At 36.9% G+C, this 17,463-nt stretch overlaps 1 long non-coding RNA gene across 1 annotated transcript; it reads left to right on the forward strand.

Annotated features, from left to right (window-relative positions):
• The first annotated feature begins 346 nt into the window (after window positions 1-346).
• Window positions 347-16,332, forward strand: LOC123951464. The gene is made up of 3 exons (XR_006820471.1): window positions 347-411; window positions 11,193-11,362; window positions 16,209-16,332. It is a non-coding gene; the product is annotated as an uncharacterized LOC123951464 (long non-coding RNA).
• Window positions 16,333-17,463: the final 1,131 nt, after the last annotated feature.

The raw sequence follows: 17,463 nt of genomic DNA on the forward strand, positions 1-17,463 counted from the left end.
GTCCTTGATGTCCTTGGAAGAGGGAGCTCTGGGTTACTTGGTAACTGGAGTGGGGGAAGGCAGAGCAGGGATGCTCTCTCTTTGCTTAAGTGGGTGGTAAGTCCCAAATATTTTTTCTATATAGAACTAAAGTTTCCAATTTGGGGGGATTCTCTCAAAACAGCCAACTTATCTGAGCGGCTGCTAGTACAGAGGAACTCCCTGCGTCATTATCTAGTGGAGGGAATCAGGATTGGGGTTTCAAGCTGGCAGTTCTTAGAATTAATTTCCTATTTTCAACTAAAGGTCACCTTCCCCATTTTGTTCTTTCCATCATAGATCATAACACTTCTTGACTTGCTCGTTTGAAAAATGGGAAGAGAGGAGGAAAAATCCACGTATTGATGTAAGCGCCGAGCACGGTGACACAAGGTACGTGTGGTTTCATTGCTTCGGTTAGAATCAAAATCAACATATCTTTCCCATCTTGCTGCATGTGTGAAATAATCTCACTACAAGTCAGATCTGTAAGAATATCCGTTGAAGTACAGCACGTTGGGTCGCTGCTCCCCTAACTTCCTGGCTGCTGGTGTGAAGGAGTCACTTCACCAGCAGCTTCGAACTTTGTGGACAGCTTCAAGTTGTCCGTCACTTCAGTGAGTGGGAAGTGGGCAGCAGACACTAAAGCCAGGGCGGAAATTCTCTTTGGCAAAGGCTAATGGTTGATAACCCTAAAATTCATTTATTTCAAAGAAGAAAATAGCTAACATGCCGCCAGCAAATGCCTCCTCCCGTAATGACTCAATCCCCTCTCACCCCGTCTCATCTCCAGACAGGACCCAGAATGTATTTGAGTGTTTATTTATAGTTAAAGAGAAACTGATCTTTATCTTGTTAAATAGTTCGTTTTAAATTTCCACCAAAATTGCTCTTATTAAATGAGAAAAACAACACAAACCCTTTCCACGTACAAGTGTTCCTCTTTTCTCTAGATCTTCAGCAGTATTTTAGGGTTTAAAGGAAGCAAGTCTCGTCCTAAAATATAAATAGAGATCTCCCATTGGCTCCAGACATGGCTCTGCCTTGTGGCTGAATTTTGCAGACAGTCACAAACAGAGTGGTCCTTCTGCATTACTCAAGGTCTCAAATCACTCTGTTAGTCAATCATTCAGACATTGATTTGTATGTATTGTCAAGACAGGGCTTACCATGAGGCAAATGTACTCTCTTTTCTTCCTTCCAGGATGCCATGATTATAAACTTGCCATAGCTGTCATTTAATTTGTAAGCATTCAAGGTGGAGAACCTGTACAGATTACCTACATGTTAAAGTTTCTGATTTAGAAGGCATCACATGGGGGCACCTGGGGGGCTCAGTCAGTTAAGTGCCGGAGTCTTGATTTCAGCTCAGGTCATGATCTCAGGGTTGTGAAATCGAGCCCTGGATTGGGCTCTGCGCTGGGTATGGAGCCTCCTGAAGATTCTTTCTCTCTCTCTTCCTCTCCCTCTGCTGCCCCTTCTCCCTCCCATGCCCTCTTTAAAAACAAAATAAAAACAAAAACAAAAACAAAAAAAAAACAAAAAACAAAAATGCACAATGTGATTAAAATACACATATTAACCACATATAGTTTATAAAATGCAAGCTAACACCAGGAATGAGGACATAAAAGAGTACACGTGTCTTAGTCTTAAGAAGCTCAGAATGTTTGCTTTCACATTTTCTTTGCTTGTTTATTCAGTGATGCCCCCTTACCCCATCCTAGTCTGTGTTACTGATTAAATTGTAAAAATCATATTTTTCTCATTGGTGCAAATTTCAGTATTGATTTCTGAAAGTTGAACTGGACACCCCAGGACTTGGTAAAGGGGAGAACATGGGAATGGATGAGGAAGGTAAAAAAAAATAAAATAAAAATAAATAAACCTGTTTAAGGAGACTATTTGGGAAGAATGCAGATTCCATTGAGGGTGGAAAAATAACAAAGTTCAGTGTACAGCATTCAGAAAAGTTTATGCTTGATTGGGAATTTTTAGGCTTGAGGGTCAGAAGTCACCTTGGGGGAAACTTTTCTACATAAAACGATTAATTACGTGACTCTGGGAAAAACCCAATCATCCTGGGAGCACCTGGTTGCAAAGAGGGTGATTTGTACTGAAAACCGAGGTCATTACTTAGACCCCAGCAATAAAGAACCCAGGATAGAGAGAAACAAATTACCTTGCTTTAGAGAAATATAAGGGCATCAGAATGAGAGATCACTGGGTCCATTTGAGCAAGGCTCTATTCGATGAATTATCTGAGTGTGCTTACACATAATCTACGGGGACCATGTTGCATTTGAAACTGCTTGGGGAATATTTTTTTTTAAAGATTTTATTTATTTATTTGACAGAGAGAGATCATAAATAGGCAGAGAGGCAGACAGAGAGAGTGAGAGGGAAGCAGGCTCCCTGCTGAGCAGAGAGCCCGATGCGGGACTCGATCCCAGGACCCTGAGATCATGACCTGAGCCGAAGGCAGCAGCTTAAACCACTGAGCCACCCAGGCGCCTTGGGGAATATTTTTATCCAACATCCTTTCTCACTTACCTTCTGTGAATTTCCTTAACCGGAAGCCTGAGCATCACTGCCCCCCCTCCCTTCTCTCCCATGGAGGCCCATCTGCAGTCCATCAGGGAGCCCTGCTGGTTAGCCCCTGCCTATCTCCCATCCCTGTCTCTTCCTTCCACTCCCCCGGTGGAGGAGTCTTGGTTCAGGCCCTGATGATGTCCCACCAGGGCTGTTCCGATCATCTTGTGATATACTTCCTTGTCTCCAGGCTCCATTTAATGCATCTTTTTAGGGAAACCCCACTACAACTGGATGATTGGGTATTTCAGAAGCAAGGCTACCCGTCAATCTCAAACACGGCACTCCTCCATTAAAGACATAAGATGTGCAGCAAAGGGACATGAGCCCCTCACCGTGACATGTCACCCAAGGGAAGAATTCAGGACCCAAATTTACCCTGAAGCCAGCATCTCATCATGAAAGAGCTAAGCCTGCAATCAGAGCCACCCACTGGCAGCTGTACGCAGCTGCACAAGTACTGAACCACAGCTGGTTGGTGCCTCCTCACAGAGGAGGTCTATGTCACAGTCAGGATGGATCCTGTACTGGGGCATTGTCATAGAAACCGCCATTCAGTAACTCACATCTCTCCAATTTTTCAAAGATTTATTTATTTATTCTAGATCTTGAGAGAGAAAGAGTAAGAGGCAGAGGGAGAGAGAGAACCTCAAGCAGGTTCTGCGCTAAGTGCGGAGTTTGACATGGGGTTCAATCCCACAACCCTGAGGTCACAACTTGAGCCAAAATGAAGAGTCAGCTGCCCAAATAAATAAGCCACCCAGACACCCCTCAAATCTCTAAATTCTTGAAAATTTCCTCAGGATGTTTTCCCTAGGTGAAAAATTATAACTCATGCTTTTTACAAGTATTTGCAGGAAAAAAACCTAGAAAATACCTTAAAATCACTTTTAGTGGTGACAACCTCTCAGAAATCATCATGTTACCTATACTTTGTAGTCCTTTCCCTTTGTATATGTATTTTCATAATTGAGACATATGCATGTATATAGCATACATATGCATGACATGTACACACATTTGAATATACAGTTTCACATACATTTCTACATGTGCATATATGAACATATGAATATGCATGTGTTCATTCATCATTTTACCCCCACACCTAACAGTACTTGGTGCATGGCACACTAATATAAACATCAGGTAAAAGAATTAATAATTGAATACACTGGAGGTAAGAAAACACAGAGGCTAACAAAAAAAGAAAGAAAAATCTGCTCATGGGTAAAAAATCAATAACAGATTCTTCTGGCTTCCTTGTGACATCATGCCCTGACTACTTTTCTGTAGATCTTTATCTTCACTGGGACTCAAGGCAAAATGTGCACTTAAGGGTTTGGGAGGGTAGTCCTTGGTTTGTGACCCTACAGCATGATGGCCCACTTCCCGAGATAGGACACTAAGGCTCACCTTATTAAATGGAAAGGCAACACTACCATACACAGGTAATAACCACTAGATCAGAGCCTGAATCCTCAGTTGGACTCCTGATTCCATCCCCCTGGTCAGGAAGACAGGGAAGGAGAGAAAGCTTCCCCACGGTCAGAGGCTAAAACTTCCAAAGGCTAGACGATAATTCCTTGCACACAGGTCCTACAAGGTCAAGGATGAGATGGGAAATGTCCGCATTGGGACAAATCCTGAACATCTCCAGGAGAGATGTTACCCATTTGTCTTTCCTGCTGTCTCCCAATCAGCTGTGTTCATTCACTGAAGCACTTCCCTTGCGTCCAGTAAGAAATTTCTGCAGCGTTCTTGTTGTGTTCTTATATATTCATTACAACACAACTTACGTTTCTGGTTGCCCTAATGTTGCCCCTGTTCCTAGGATCGTCTAAGAATATTTTCTAGCTATCTATTGCTAGTATTAAAAGAAGTCCTTTGTGTCTGCCCAATCTACCAAATTCTTTTATTGGTGCAAATATTTGTACTCAATATTCTCATATTCTCTAGGTGTAAGTGGTATCATCTACAAATGATGAGCATTTTTTCTGTTCTCCAATATTTGTGTCCTGTATTATTGCTTCATTCCTTGCTTTACTGGCTGAGAATAATGGGAAATGATGGGTAGAGTCATCTTTTTATTCTGTTAATGTGGTAACCACCAGTGGATTACTCTTAAATATGACATGGCTGATGCCATTGTGTGTGTGTGTGTATAAAATATATGTATGCATATATATTACATTACATATATACATACACATACATATATGTATATATGAATAATACTATATTATTTATTAATAATCTCACTGTTTATTTATTAAATATTACTTAATAATTATTTATTGCATATTTGTTAAATAATAAATATATTTAATAAATATATTAATTTGTATTTATTTGCAAATAAATATATATAGATTTCATGTTAAAACATCCTATACTTAATGTATCAAGAGTTTTAAAAGTTAGGTGTTAAAGTTATATTGTATATCACTTCTTAAGTTCTTATTTGACTGAGTGATACACTTACTACATGTAACAGAGGATTCCCTGACATCAAGCCTTTCTCAGGTTTCTGTTAGAGAAACACTACATGTGGTGTTTCTTCTATTTAAAGTAGCTGATTAAAGTTTTTGCACTTGTATTTAAAAGTGATATTGGTTTATGCATGATTATTTGCACTTTATGTATGTACTATTTTCTTATCATCCTGGTTTCCAGCTTTTTCTTTGTCCTAAAACATCATAGGCGATATTGGAATGAAAAGTTCCTTTAAAATTTGAAAACAAAATTGGGGTACATGGGTGGCTCAGTTGGTTAAGTGTCTGCCTTTGTCTCAGGTCATAATCCCAGGGCTCTGGGATCCAGCCCCGCATCGGGCTCCCTGCTCAGCAAGAAGTCTACTTTTCCCTCTCCCTTACTCCTCTCTCCACTCAGGTTTACTCTCTCTCTCTCCTCTCTCTCAAATAAATAAATAACATCTTTAAAAATAAATAAATAAGGGCGCATGGGTGGCTCAGTGGGTTAAGCCGCTGCCTTCGGCTCGGGTCATGATCCCAAAGTCCTGGGATCGAGCCCCATGTCGGACTCTCTGCTCAGCGGGGAGCCTGCTTCCCTTCCTCTCTCTCTCTGCCTGCCTCTCTGCCTACTTGTGATCTCCATCAAATAAATAAAATCTTAAAAATAAATAAATAAATAAATAATAAAAATTGAAAAAAATTTACGTACGATGTCAGGTATAGCTATGACCAGGTTTTTGGTGGAATTTCTTTGACAAAATTCCCCACTTCTTCCTTGACTATTGATTTAGCTGACATTTCTACTGCTTGTTCAGTTAACGTTAATAACGGAGTTTCTTAGCATGTTATCCTCATGACTACATTTCTTATTCGTAAATGTACATGTATAACCACGTTCTATAATTGTTAAATATAATTTAATTTTTATTTTAAAGAATTTTAATTATTTTAAATAATTTTAATTTTAAATAAATTTAATTTTTAAATTTTAAATATCTCCGTACCTCTTTTATATCTGGTTTTCCATTACAATTTTCTTTCATGTGTGTTTCTATTTTCCCCTTAATTTACTTTTTCCAAAATGTTCAATTTTTTTTTCTATTTTCAAAGAATCAGTTATTGAATTTATTAACATACTCTTTCCACTGGGTTTACTAAAAAAAAAAAAAAAAGTTTTCTGCTTTGACCTTTATTTGAATGCTCTCATTTTAACAAATGACCCTCAAGAACTGATAGACTAAGCAGTGAAAATATAAGTAGAGATATAAAAGTCCTAAACAATACAATTGATACTCTCCAACTCTTAGATTTATATAGGATTTTACACCCAAGAAACAGAGAATAAGTATTTTTCTCAAGCACATGTAAGACCCTCTAGAAATAGAGCATCTGTCATGCCATAGAAGAAGCCTCCATAAATTTCAAAGTTTATGAGGTTGGCATGTGGCCATCTAGTATTCTCTGCCATGATCATTACCGTGGTTACCCAGAACTCTAGGTACATGCTTGTTTGTCCCCAAAGAACATGTGTACCCTCTCCCTAAGTGAGGCAACCAGAAGACCTATCTAGTTACTACATCCAGCTCCAAGTCCAAACATCTCCTTGGGTCATGGGGTGTTTCCTCCATCAAGCTCCTTTTGTCTGCAAAACATAGATATGAGGGCTGTCCTTGTTAGTGACTGTTGTCCCTGCCTCTCATTCAGTAAAATCCATTTAGATTTTTCATTTGCTTATTGAAAAACTACACTTATTGATAGTTGCATTAAAATTAGCAACAAGGGAATTTGTAGACATCTACTTTGTCATGGTCCCATATGGATATATAACACAACAGTTAGCAGACCAAGTTGAACTTTAAATGTGAAAGTGAACTAGTGATGATCTATCCATTACCATGAGTGTCATTCATGTGTTGCATGAACAGCTCTATACAGTTGTATATGTATACAGTTGTATCATGAGTGTGGTCATTATGGTGACTAGCACCATAATTAACATACAGAATTATGTCATCACCCCTAGGATTTCTTCTGCCTGTAAAGCCACACCCACCCTCCCACATCGCTAGACCACTAATTTGTCTTAACACCTACAGTTATGTTATTCCACAAATGCTGTACAATTGTGAAATGATTTTTGAATTTTATAATAAAACATTTAGACAAGAATGACTTTTTTAAAGTAAATATTTAAAGAAAGGTTAAACAATTAGTTCGCATTTCTCAATAAACTTAATGATGACTATATAGCACACTAACTATTTGTTAACATTTGCCAATCACCACGTGAGCTGTAGTGTCATGAAACACCATGAGAAATCCAGAAGATAAAAATCTGATGAAGACTTTTATCCTTATCAACTTCAAACATCAACTTCAAAACTTAAGAATTATTCCAAGAAGATAAAAAAAGTCAAGAAATGTAAGTGCATTTCATATCTCTCAGTGAAACCTGACTTTCCATTTGGATCAAATGACCCTTTTGGAATTTATGCCATTTATCTTTAATTGTAATTTATTCCAATTATCTTTGATTTAATCTTGTCTGTAATCAAAAGCAAAGTATTAGTTTTTCAATGTGCTGGCCCCTTAGTAGAAGTACTGTGTCTACATATAAGGTAGATGTGAGCTTTATATCAAGTGTGTCATATGAATCAAATAGAAAAAATGTTTAAATTCAAATAATGGTTCAATTTCTTAAAATAATTTGTAGAATCAAAGTAAAGTTTCTGAAATTCTATTGTTGGAAATGAAATATCTGTCATTATGGTATATTTTACTATAAATCCTGTATAAGTATTCAATATTGAAGACAAAACTAACAGGTCTGCAACAATATTTTGAGTGCGAATTCTGATAAAGTAAAATGCTAAACAGAACAAGGCTCATATGCAACAGAGCTGACCTTGGAATTGGTTTTGGAATGTAAATAGTAAATAACTACAACTCTAACAAGTTGAGAAATTGGTTTATACACATTGAAAATACTCAGTGTTATTGTAAGTCAACTACAAAATCCTGACATTGAATTGCATACAAGAGGAAAAACCCTAGGCAGCACAGTGCTTTTTTCTCTTTGGTGCCACTATTACTCATATTGTGAAAATAGTTTAAGGTTAAGGAATGGCTGTACATTACACTAAGGGACCTACCATAGTGCAATTCAGTTTGTCAACAAGTGCTGTAAATTTGGATGATATTTCATTCAAGATAAATTGGAAATCTGTAACCAAAAATATTCAACAGTGGAGTGCTAAATATCTGTAGCATTTTATATTTTAACACATGGAATTATTGGAAATGAAGCTTATACAACATGAGCACTGATCCAGCAAATGTATTTTACTCAACATGGAAAGCAAAGAAAGACCTAGACCATTACATTAGGAGAGTCCAAACAACAGAGTGGCCTTAATTTTGAATATCTAATATTGTTTTTTGTATTGCCTAAATACATAGAAGCAATATTGTGATACAGCTCTTATTTTTAGTTTGGATACATTCATATTTTCTACGAGAATGGAATGAAAGGGAGAAGTTTCACAATGTGAACCATCGCAGGACATTCAAAAGAATCATAAGAAGGTGATCTCCCAGGGTGGCATCTGGAGAGTGGCTAGTCATCTTCAGGGATGGGAAGGGAAGCAAGTCTGGCATTTATAGGGTTAGGCTCCATTCCCACCTTGTTCAATAGCTGGTAACTGGAAGAACTGCACCAATGTTCAAGCTCTGAGCAGTAAGACCCCCTCCAAGATGCTTGGACACCATCTCAGCCTCTTTCTTGAAGGCATCACAGACCTTTGATGAAATCCAAGACCATTAAAAGGAGGACTAAGAAATTTACCCAGCACCAGTCAGACCAGTCAGACCAATATGTCAAAATGAAGTGCAACTGGAAGAAACACAGAGGCATTGACAACAAGATGCGTGGAAGATTCAAGGGCGGGATCTTAATGCCCAACATTGGTTACAGGAGCAACAAAAAAGCAAAGCATGTACATCCCAGTGGTATCTGGAAGTTCCTAGTCCACAGCCACAAGGAGCTTGAAATGTTGCTACTTTGCAACAAATTTCACTATGCAGAGATGGGTCCCAGTGTCTTCTCCAAGAACCAGAAAGCCATTGTGAAAAGAGCAGCCTAACTGGCCATCAGAGTACAGATCCCAATGTCAGGCTGCACAGCAAAGAAAGTGACTAGACAGACAGCGTGTGTGCAAGTCATTATTTGTGTTAATAAAGCCACAAAACTAAAAAAAGAAGACTCGTAAAAAGAAATTATTTATATAGAGTTCTCTTTTACAAATATTTGCTAAAGCAAAGTACTAGTGAATAAAGGCAAGAGGATAAAGGCTAAGAAAATATGGCTTAAGTACCATTTTAAACAAACAAACAAACAAACAAAAAATACTAGAATATGCTCCATTTAGCAGAATTCACTCTGACCTACCAAGGATTTTTCTCAATTAAAATATGTTCTATAGAGAAAAAAATCAATCAAAGTTGTCACCTCACACCCATAAGAATGGCTAAAATCAACAACACAAGTGACAGGCATTGCTGAAGATATGGAGAAAGGGAAACCCTCATGGACTGTGGCAGAGGGATGCAAACTAATACATCTGCTCTGGAAAACAGTATGGAGGTTTCTTAAATAGTTAAAAATAGAACTCCCTGTGATCCTGCAATTACAATAGGAGGTAGTTACTCAAAGAATACAAAGACATAATTCAAAGAGATACATACACCCTTAATATTTCTAACACCATTACCAACGATAGCCAAACCATGGAAGTAACCAAATGTCCACTGATTGATGAATGGGTAAAGATGTAATAAAGTTAAACAATGGAATATTATTCAGCCATCAAAAAGAATGCAATCTTGGGGCAACCAGGTGGCTCAGTCATTAAGCAGCTGATATTTGATTTCTGCTCACGTGATGATCTTAGGGTTGTGATATCCAGCCCCATACTCAGCTCCATGCGGAGTCTGCTTAAGATTCTCTCTCTTTGGGGCACCTGGGTGGTTCAGCGGGTTAAGCTTCTGCCTTCAGCTCAGGTCATGATCTCAGGGTCCTGGGATTGAGCCCAGTATCAGGCTTTCTGCTCAGCAGGGAGCTTGCCCACCCCCTGCCTGCCTCTCTGCCTACTTGTGATCTCTGTCTGTCAAATAAATAAATAAAATCTTTAAAAAAAAAGAAAAAGATTCTCTCTCTTTGTATCCCTCTGTCCTTCCCCTGGCTTGCATGCTCTATCTTTCTCTAAAAAATAAATTTTAAAAAATAATGAAATCTTGTCTTTTGCAAGGACATGGATGGGAGCTAACGTGTATCATGCTAAGCGAAAAAGTCAGTCAGAGAGAAATATCATATGATTTCATTCATACATGTAATTTAAGAAACAAAACAAACAAACATGGGGGAGAAAAGAGAGAGGCAAACCAGGAAACAGACTCTTAACTCTAGAGAATACATTGACGGTCACCAGAGGGGAAGGGGTGGAGGGATGAGGAGAGCTGGTGATAGGGATGAAGTAGTGTACTTGTCATGATGAGCACCAGATGAATCACTATATGGTACAACTGAAATACTATTACACTGTATGTGAACTAACTGGAACTTAAATAAAAGCTTTAAAAACATTATTTGGAGGAAAGCAAGTTGCTAAAAGGAACGTTTTAGAATGTTCAGGAACAACCAGAACTAATATCAACAACATTAACATCGATAGAGGCTACCGACAACTGCTTTTGACCTACACCATCTCTTATTATATTTGGCATGGTTTGCTTATGAATTTGGATTTGGGTCATATCTACTATACTTTGAACAGATAATTGTTTCAGACTTAAAAAAAAAAAAATCCCCATCAACTTTATGAGGTTAGTGTATTCTTGGTTCCCAAACATGATTCATGCAAATAAGGCCATTTCACTTGTGAACATAGTGCAAACATTGAAATAAAATATATGTAACTAAATTCAATAGCATCTTTAAAATATTACCATAAAAATGATGGGACACAAGTATTGCTAATATCAGAAAATCTATAATGCAAATTGCAATGTTTATATATTAAGGAAAAATACATTACGATTATTTAAATAAAGGGAGAAAAATGAAGCTGGAGACAGAACTTCATCAATTTCATGGAGAAAACACCAAAAACTTAGCAACATGCAATGGAAGAAATGTGGATGCACTGTATTTGAGTTGGCAGTGAAGAATACCAGTCATGATCACCACTTCATTTAACTGAGTGCTGGCGAAAGATCTGGAGGTAAGACAGGGAACCATGCTTCTTTGCATATGACAGGGTCAGTGATTCAGGAAAAGCATCAGACTCACCAGATAAGCTACGAAAACTAAAAGTGTTCAGTCAGTTTGGTGTCCATAGGCTTAGTCTACAATATTCCTTAGCATTTCTACACAATAGCAGAAATCAATTACAGATGCAGTCAATGGCCATATTCACAGTTGTGTTCTACAAAGGCACCACAAGTACTAGATTAGCAAATACTGAACATTTGCTCATAGGGAAAATACAAGGTTAGGCTCCAGCAAGTTTTGCTCTTAACATTTCATTAGTCAATCAATTCATAACCTTGTTTTATGGTGCTTCTGTTTAAAGCATCTTATTTAATATATATCATTGATTCACTGATGCTGAACTCACAGCCAACAGTGCTGTTAACTCAGCAACTGATGCCTGAACAGAGCTCTTCCCACAGACATCCAGGTTTTCCCCACAGGGCAAATCATAACTTTCCTGCAGGAATTCTAGATAGCACGTTGGCACTATACTTGGGGGTCATTTTAAATAGCAAGATCACCAACAAAAATGTGAAAAAAACATGTCAGGAATAGATTGTGAAGGGAATGTTTATTTACAGTACAACAGCTGAGACTGAGATAAGATGATGGAAGGGGCCCCATAGGAACTCAGCTGGGAAGACGTGCAGGGCCATTCAAATTCTTTGCTACTCCGAGTACATCTGTGAGTAACAGAGAGCACTAGGAGGTTGGTCTGGAGTTACAAATAAACTTTAGCAAAGCAGTGAATTTGCACATGTGGAATCTGTGAATAACAAGGATCAGCTGTGTGTGCACACATAAATAAAACAAGAAAATCTACTACAATAGGAGCAAAAACATTGACATGTCTAGGAAACAACTAAGACATCTACAGAGAAAATACAAGAACTCTAATGTAAGACAGAAAATGATCTAAGTAAATAAATACTCCACATAAACTCTACAAAGACATGTGTATAAAGCAGTGCAGAATTCAAGAAAACTAGGTCAATGGAGCAGAAGAGATTCAGAGGAAGATTGATGTGTATATTTTCAATAAAAGTAGCTCATCAGATGAATGGGTAGCTTTTCGGAAGATAGTTTTGGTTAAACTGACTCATGATGTGGAGAAAAATTAAGTAGCCCCCTACAATGAGGGCTTTAAATCCATTCTGCCCAATAGCCACATAATGAGGCTCATACATGTAATTTAAAGTCTCCTAGTTGCCACAGTGAAAAACAAACATATTACCTTTGATAATATACTTTAACTCAATGTGTCCAAAATATTATCATTTCAACATGTAATCAATTTTAGAAAATTACTGACACATTTTACTACCTTTTTTCTAAGACTTAAACTAGGGTATTTTGCACTTAGAACAAGTTTTAATTCTTCCTATAAATTTTACTACAATAGTCTATCTATAGTCCTTTTTCAGAAAATATTTGGATAAAGAAGTCAATTCATATGAACAGGTTGTCCCCAACATACAATAAGTATTTGACAACTGAATTTTGCATGGGAAAAAAATCATTTTATCTTAATATTTGCATCTACTTTGGCAAAACAGCTTCACATATTTTATAAGGATTGATTTTACTTTGAGGTAAGCACATTAGTACTACTACTGTCTTTCCAAATTAGAGAAATTCAATAACTCATGTATCAGTTCAATATCATCTACATAGAATTGAAAGGAGTATTGTATAGGGGCTCCTGGGTGGCTCAGGGTTTAAGTATCCAACTCTCGATTTAGGCTCAGGTCAGGATCTCAAGGTCTTGAGATCAAGCCTGGCCTTGGGCTTCATGCTCAGCAGGGAGTCTGCTTGAGGATTTCTCTTCCTTTCCCTCTGCCTCTTCACCTGCTCATGCATGCATGTGGTTTCTCTCTCAAATAATTAAGTCTTTTTTTTTTTTAAAGAATTGAAAGGAGTATTGTATAATTTGCAAGGCAACTGTATATCTATCAATATCCACAAAGCTTATTTCAAATTTCTCATGTAGTTTTTGCAGACAATTTAAATTATGCAGGAGATAGTAATTAAATTCTTGTATATATTGATCCACGTTGGAAAATATGTAAGATTGCTGTTGTTAATTCCTATGATGGAAAGCACCTATTTTAACTGAAATTCTCATTCCTTTCTAATTCACAAAAATGCCTTTCTTTTCATTGGAGCTTTAGATTCAGATGGTTCAGAATCAGAGAAATGTCAGTAAGAAAATGTGTACTTGGCCAGTTTTTGTCTTCGATTATTGAATATTTGACAAGCATTGTTTTGTCTCAAGAAATCTTAAATGGTGGTTAACAATAAAGAAAACCTTTCCAAAATACTTCCACCCCCACCAACAGGTTCTGACAAATAACAAAATCATTAGTTGATACGTTTGCATTTATATACTGAGGGATATTAACAAATATATTTTTGATACTTTGAATTAAAGTATAAAAGCTTCAGAAAACTAAGCAAAAACTTGTTTCAGTATTTATCATGCCATGGAAATGAAGCAAATAAGGGAAAAACAAATCTCTTACTTTAAAATCTAATGATCTGGATTTTTCACCTAGCATAGCTGGAACGTTGTCTGTCATAATAGGAGCTAATTTTTTTCATGTGTGTCAAATTATTCTTTGAAAAATGTAGAAGATTCACCAGTATATATGCCACAAGTTCAAAGTTGTAGATTGTCAATTGACAAACTATGTTAATGTGGAAATCCTTGGAGAAAAAAACACCAAAGGTATTAGCTGAATAGTATCTCTTCTCAGGTGACTCATTTAAAGCTAAAAAATGTGCTTACTGCTTTTCAAATGTTGAGTCAACTGATCCTTGATATTCTTAGGAAACTGTTGTATTTTATGGGCAATTGTTTGGTGGCTTAACCGCGGATTTTCTACTGTTTGGTCTTCCCTTCATAACTTTCTAACGAATTTTGTGTAACTTAGTAATTTCTTTTAACATATTTCTGTCAAAAACTTTTTTCTGTGCCAGAATTTAAACTATTTCATGTCCGGTCTATTAAATGTCATCAGAAATTTTTGTGTTGCTCATTTAATTCTGATTTCAGGTGATTCATTCTTGTCAACTTTTTCTTGAGTGATGCCTTATCAAATTCATTATGTCTTTGCTGAAAATATATTTTAATATTATCCAAGCTATTTTTAATTTTTTGTGATGTTTAAAATTTACTTTTCCCCCTGCTAGAACAATTTGCAGTTTCCACTTACCATAAACTTTGTGACATATGCTTTCCTGATCTTTCTATCCTCTTCTTCTTTTTTTTTTTTAATGATTCTCCTTGTAGTGCATGGATCTGTACCTTCCCTTGTTTCTGCCTCAGTAGTTTGTCTTCACTATAAATGCAAAAATGTAGCAATACTTACTTGTACACTAGAAAAATAAGCCAGAAACATTAATTAGTAATAATTTTATAATATGAATTAATAATTGTAGCTTATACAAGTATCCCTCTACTTCCTGCTGTGTTATAACATGTTCAAATAAACATGCTACAGTGTTATATCTGTGCACAGAAAAATCATTTGAACTAAATCAGTTGGTTGATATCAAATAAATCAGCAATATGTTTATGTGTAATAATAGAAGTGATGTGTGTACCCAACCTACACCCCACAAAACACAATACCTTACATGATACAATAGTTAAATATATACCTATCAAAACAATACTTTAAATATGATGGAAAATATTTTTCTCTGCTTTGGTTTTAAATTTAAATTAATTAAAACAAAGAAAATTAAAAGTCAATTCCTCAGATGTCACCGTTCAAGTGTTGAATACCAACATCTAGCAGGACACTTAGATGAATTAAAAATTTTAATGTGAAAGAGAAAACTATAAGGTTAATTAAGAAAAACGTGGGGCCCTACCTTTGTGATTTGGAAGAGTAGCAAAAGAATAAAACTTAAGTAAAAGAAAAAAAGTCCAAACCTGTTATTAGATCATATCCAAATTGAGCATTTCTATGCAATGACAAAAACCATGGACAAAGTTAGTAGATAAAATTAGAAAGCAAGATAAAGTCAAGCATCAGTAGAGATGGGAGATGTTTATTGTCTCCTGCAATGCCAAGAGAAGTATAGACTGATTTTAATGGCTAATGAAGGCAATCCAGCATTGTTGGTCAAGAATAATCACTCCCCAGTTATAATGCAGGAGTTCTCAAGGGCACACAAATATTCCTTGTGGAGGCAAGGACCTGAAACACCACAGGAGAATTTATCCTAGAATAGCAGACAGGTAAAATATGTCAGATACATGTTGTGGATACAAACTGCTATTTAATAGTAACAAGAAACAGGTTCAACGGACTGAATGAAACACAGAGAAATCTTTTCAAGTGATGCTTAATGGGGAAAAAGGGGAAAATGAAACAGATTGTATTGTAACACGTGGGTAAGTCAAAATATATGCCCATGACATACTGACACACAGTTTGAAAGAAAACTCCCAAATCTATATTCGATGCATCAGAATGATTGTTTGCAGGGAAAGAGCAGTGACAGGGAGGTGGACTAATGGTTATAATGTGTCTTAAAGTAAGGAGTGTGATTAATTAAATCTTCTGTTTTTGGAGTCCAAGAAAATTGTTTTTGAATAAACTGGATTTCGTTTCTGGCCGTATGACTGGTTGTCCCAAGATTTGTTTACACACATATACACAGACACACACACACAATTTAGTGTAAAACATCTTTAAAAATATATTTTAGTGTATTGCTCCCAAGCAAATAGTGGAGTAGAAAAAGAATCCAAGAATGTAAGCAAGAACTTAAGCTTCTTTTTTTTTTCTTTTTTTCCCCAGAAGCATCAATGCAACCTTACTGAAGCGAAGGTTTTGGTTTGGTATCTTCACACGGAGCACAAGGGACAAGCAAAAAGTCTACTTCTTTTCCAAATGGGGGCACCAACAAGATACCTGCTTAAAGTCAAAAGCCAAAAAGGTTGGGGCACCTGGGTGGCTCAGTGGGTTAAGCCTCTGCCTTCGGCTCAGGTCATGATCTCAGAGTCCTAGGATCGAGTCCCACATCAGGCTCTCTGCTCAGCAGGGAGCCTGCGTCCTCCTCTCTCTCTGCCTGCCTCTCTGCCTACTTGTGATCTGTCTGTCAAATAAATAAATAAATAAAAATAAAATCTTAAAAAAAAAAAAAAAGCCGAAAAGGTAAGGTGATTTAGAAACAAAGGAGAAACTTGCCTACTTGAGCTTTGGCATGTTGTAGAAGGGGAAATTTAATCAGCCTTGCCTGACCTTCCCATGCATTTTCAACTTACAGTCCAGATATCTCTACAATATGAAAAGTCTCAGAACTCGAATCCACATGGCCCCAGGTTGGTGATATCCATACTTTCCTAGGAGGAAAGACAAATAATTTCCAGGAAACTCAATTCTCACCCATCTCTCAGATAATTCCCAGTGATAAATTTCAAAAGAGCATCATAAACCAGAAAGGGAAATCAGATATGGGTAAAAACTAGTTGACAATAAAATATGACCAGGTACGTTACAAAAAAGAAAGAAGCATATTGAATTTCTGAAAGATATTTTAATTTTAAAGTACTAAGATTTAAAACACAGAGGTGCCTAGGTGGCTTAGTCAGTTAAGCATCTGCCTTCGGCTGAGGTCATGATCCTGGGGTTCCTGGGATGGAGCCCCATATCAGGCTCCCTGCTCAGTGGGGAGCCTGCTTCTCCCTCTGTCTGTTCTTTGCCACTGCTCCTGCTTGAGCTCTCGCTCTCTCTCTCAAATAAATAAATAAAATCTTTAAAAATTATATAAATAAAATAAAATAATAGCCAGCATATTAGATATACCTGAAGACAGAATTATTTATCTGATAATGAAATTTGAAGAAATTATTGAGGTTGCACACAGAAAGAAAACTAGATGCTGAATATAAAGATGTGTTAACAGACATGAAATATTAGACTGTAACGGTTTAACACACATTTGTTCAGAGTCTAGATATTGTCTAGCCAATATCTTATGTAGCAAAGGCTGAAAATCTTTGAGAATTGATTGTAAGTCATCTTTCATTAGATTTCCATGGCCCAGCCAATC

Source organism: Meles meles, chromosome 10, assembly GCF_922984935.1.
Source record: "Meles meles chromosome 10, mMelMel3.1 paternal haplotype, whole genome shotgun sequence".
Taxonomy (NCBI): domain Eukaryota; kingdom Metazoa; phylum Chordata; class Mammalia; order Carnivora; family Mustelidae; genus Meles; species Meles meles.